The sequence below is a fragment of the Nansenia antarctica genome (assembly GCF_963989245.1).
Source record: "Nansenia antarctica genome assembly, chromosome: 8".
Lineage (NCBI taxonomy): Eukaryota > Metazoa > Chordata > Actinopteri > Argentiniformes > Microstomatidae > Nansenia > Nansenia antarctica.
Window position 1 is genome coordinate 18,499,249 of NC_137678.1, and position 4,998 is coordinate 18,504,246.

A 4,998-nucleotide genomic window follows, 5' to 3' on the forward strand; every position below is an offset into this window, starting at 1 on the left:
AATATTTGTTTTTATTTATTTAGGCCCTGAACACAGCAAAGACCTAGGTTCTAGGCCCTGGACAATCTAGACAATTTGATGGCAGCTACTAGATTGTAATCAAGTGCAATACTGAAACACAACTGTGAACATTTCAAACCTGCAAACTGCGACACTTTAAATGAATGTGCAATAACACTATGTGCAATATGACAACCCTCGGGTACATAAGGTTCAGAGATAGGAAATGTTAGAATAGGTATAGCATAGCATAGAGTACAGCACAGTGTTTTATTTGTATAGTATAGTATAGTGGATAGTGTACATAGCCTTTATTTATGTAAACCAGCTCTTTTCCCTTTTTTTTTTCCTTTTTTTTTTTTCCTAGCACCAGGGGAGCCCCCCCCTCCCAAATTTCGTTGTTTGGTACCTGTACTGTATCAATGACAATAAAGACCATTCATTCATTCATTCATTCATTCATTCATTCATTCATTCATTCATTCATTCATTTAGAATAAGTCCAAATTTTCTCCAGCCAGGGAACTTCAGGGACATACAAACACACCGAAATCACACAGTCATTGAGTTGTACATTCAATTAAAATACAATAACATAGTTAAAAGAGGACACTTGTACTGCAACCTAATAGGCGTACAATAAGGTAGATTCATGAGTAGCTATATTCCGATAATTACAGATAGTTTGGCTAGGTAGAAAACGTGCCAACTGGTAGACCACCACATCAAATAATAGCAGTAGAGCAGTATATAGGTAGCTTATATATACTTTGACGAATTTAGTTGATTAAGATATATGCAATACATATTACTGTGTAACTTACAGCTCTATCCATGTTGTCGAAGAGTTAGCTTGTCCTTGTTGCCTAGCAACTCCATAGCTTCTTCTTCTTCGGTGGTTCTGGCTTCGGTTGCAGAGCACCACAGAAGAAGAATTAATAGAATAATAATAATAATAAAAAAAGATTTAAAAGAATTTGGGGCCCATTCATAAAATATCTGAGAGACAAGGACTTGTCACATTTGCTGGACGAATCTGGGGAAGAACAATTCTAGACTCTGTAATAAGCCGTTTGAACAGGTGTTGTGGATTGACCAGGAGTAGTGTAGGAGTTGGATATAATTAATGTATCTATTCAGTGGTGGGCCGTCAGGGCCAGCAAGGCCTTCTCTGCTGGCCTAAACATCATCAGAATATTTAATTTTGATATATTTTTTCCACAAATATGTATTAAATTATTCCCTTAGTCTATTCTCTTCATTTCATAGCTTTCCGCGAGTACAGATTGTAATTTAAAGTGAGCGAGAAAAGTCTCTTCATTGTTTAGCTTAACCACATGCTCTGCCTGTTTTATGGACTGTTTTATGGACTGTGAGAACAGACCAGTGATGCCGGTAACGCGATACTAAGTATCGCGATACTCTAATCTGATTACTTTTCCCAGTAACGAGTATTCTATCGCGATACTATTTCCAAATCAGTAATCTGATTAAAGTTACTTATTCGAGTGACTGTGCGTTACTATTGCGTTACTACCTCATAACTTAGGCTAAATGCAGTATTTCTTTGTAATGTTCGATAGTAAACAAACATTTATTGCTTTTCTCGCGTCTTGGGGAGTGACGTCAGTGATCACGTTTTCAACACGAGGTGCAGCAGAATCGCTCACGTGTATCACCACGCTGATTGCACAGTGTAAACAGAAGCGTATAATGGAGCGAGAACAGAGATATGCGTTAAATAGCTGGAAATATAGGGATTATTTTGAGTTTGTGTCAGCAAAGGATGACAAGAACATAAATGTTCGTTGTACACTCTGTGCTGGAAAGAAAATATTGTCCTGTGGTAAAACCACAACATCAAATTTAAAGAAACATTTGGAATCTCTGCACAGCACAGTCAAGCTCGCGGAGAAAGTCCCAGAGACCGCGGCCTCGACTTCTGCGGGAGGTCCCACACCGCTCAAGCAACAAAAGCTGGACTTCAGTAGGCCTACAAAATCACAACCTGTAAGTGTGGGAGAGTTGAATAAATTGGTCGGGCGGTATGTTGTAGAGGAAATGCTGCCCATAAACACAGTTGACTCGCCCTCTTTCCGTGCCATCATTAACAAGATCCCCACTACTACCAATGCCGAGCTACCTCACAGAACATCTTTTTCTTCGTACTTGGAGAAGGAGTATGCAGAGATGGAAAAACATCTGAAGGCTGCGCTGAACGAGGTCGACTATGTGTCAACTACAGCGGACATTTGGACAGCTAACAATAGGAGCTATATGGGAGTAACGCTCCACTGGATTAGTAGATCCACATTAGACCGCAACAAGGCTGCATTGGCGTGTAGGAGAATCCGCGGTAGACACACGTATGATGTTATTGGTGCAGAAATCGAAAACATTCACTCTTCATATGGACTAATCAACAAAGTAGTAGCAACAGTGACAGATAATGGATCTAACTTTGTCAAGGCATTTCAAGTCTATCAGCCTGCTGTCACAGAGTCCGATGATGAGACGGTGGAGGAGGCCACGGATGATGTCACTTTTTTAGATGTGTCAGAAATCCTATCAGCTGAGGATGATAGTGATGGCCAGCTGATTCTTCCCCCGCACCAAAGGTGTGCTTCACATACCCTCAACCTTATTTCTACAAGTGATGTGGAGAAGTACATCACTTCCAAACCAGAGAGCAAGGCTGTGTATAGGAGCAGCACAGCAAAATGCACAGCTCTCTGGACGAAAGCAAGCCGATCTACCGTTGCGTCAGAAACGGTGGAGGAGGTTAACAAAAGAAAGCTCCTGGTACCGACATCCACAAGGTGGAATTCCTTTTACGAAGCCATAAAGAGAATCGCAGAAATCCCCATGAATGAGCTGACTACTCTGTGCAACAAGCTGGGAGTGAAGTGCTTCAAAGACCAGGAGTACCAGTACCTGCATGAGTACTGTACCGTCATGAAGCCTCTAACTATAGCACTGGATATCCTACAAGGTGACTGTCCGTATGGGACTTTACTGCCCACACTTGAAGTCCTGATGCAGAAGACCCTTGCTGTGAAAGACACCCTATCCAAGATGACTGCAGGCCTTCCAGATGCCATAGTGCAGGTATGCTATGTTGTTCCATCTTAAAGATAAATAAATACATTTTCATTGCACTATTCATGAACATGGAGCAGAGTCACACCATACTGCAGTATGTAGGTTGTCAGTTGCACAAACTAATTGCATACATAATTAGTAAATAAAGGTATAAATAATAGACCTTATAGGCTACAACTAGATAATAATAAACATATCAAATTATATCTTTCAGGCTATCCAGACTCGTTTTGCCAGTGTGCTGGACAACAAAGATGCCCTTCTCGCAGCTGCTAGTTGTCCAAAATTCAAACTCCGATGGCTGAGAGATGAAGGTAGGAGGGAGCAAGTAAAGGAGCTTCTCACAGCAGAATGTCGCAAAACTGCTCCTGCAGCACAGAGCCCTGCCAGTGTACCCACCACGACTGCCAACCAAGGCGAGATGGACTTTTTTGCTTTTGAGGCGGAGCCAGAGGAGACCTACTCGGCAGAAAAGGAAGTCATGGACTACTTGAGGTCAGGGCATGAGCTTCAGATTCTGAATCAGTATCCAAACATTAAGAACATTTTCTTGAAGTATAACACTCCAACCCCATCTAGCGCTCCTGTAGAGCGGCTCTTTAGTCTGGGAGGTTTGGTGCTCACGCCTAGAAGGAACAGACTTTCTGACAAGAGGTTTGAGAAGCTTCTGTTAATGAGATACAACCACTGGTTTACTCGCCCCTTTCCACTGTTTCACTCATAGTGTGTTCATGGCCTCCATAGCGTGTTCATGGCCTCCATAGCGTGTTCATGGCCTCCATAGCGTGTTCATGGCCTCCTTCCAGTCTTGACAGCTGAGTTCACTCTTCATTGATAAACTCAGACTCACCCAGTTTAGGATTAGGATTATATTAGGATCATATCTGAATGGTCAGGGTAGGTTTTAGGTTTTGTGAAACCACTCCTTGCTAGTTACTGTGTTAAATAAAGATTATATTTATTTTATTGTTTAAAAACAAGTATTTATGTTGGGTGAGGCAAAGAAAGACTCTTTATTTTGTTGTTTTAAGTTATTGTTTAAAGTTTAATTATGTAATTTAAGTTACTGTTAAAATAAAGTGAGTTTTGGCAAAACCAGTTTTCATTTTTATGTTGCGGGGGGGGGGGGGGGGGGGGTCGGGTGCCTAGGCAGCTGCCAATAGTAACTAAAAAAGTAACTAGTAATCTAACTTAGTTACTTTTTAAATCAAGTAATCAGTAAAGTAACTAGATTACTTTTTAAAGGAGTAATCAGTAATCAGTAATCAGAATACTTTTTCAAAGTAACTGTGGCAACACTGGAACAGACGTGATAACAAAATAGCATGGAATTGTCAAAAACATAATGGCTGGCTGCGTTCGTAAATTCGCTATGGAAATCTGATCAGCACTCATGGAATGCCTCTTGTCCAATCAAATTACTTAGTCCCTTGATGACGTTGAACCGAGCGCGGGCTCGGTGAGGTGTCAATCAAATCAGGTTCACGTCAGGTCACGTCTTTTTTTTTAAATGACAATTGTGGCAGTAGCAGTGTCAGTGGCAGTCGTGAGGTAGGTAGCTAGCTAGCAAGAAATCAAATCAGTGAGGTAAATCTGACTTATAAATCGGCCTTTATCGTGGGGGAGACATTTGTTTTCACGATGTCAAATATTTCAAGACCACTTGACTTGTCGTCCAAAGCTCCGCGGAAGCCCAGCGGGGACAGACGCTACGTTTTCCCGCACAGGAACGACGACGAGACGACGCCTCTTCACATGATGAATCTCAGTAAGTGTGGATCATTTTCGGCGAAACTTCCGAGGTTATTTGAGTGGTGTGGAAGTGATTTGAGTGGTGTGCGATTGCGATATCATTTTTTTTTAAAGTTTGATTGTTATAACACTGACTTCAAACAT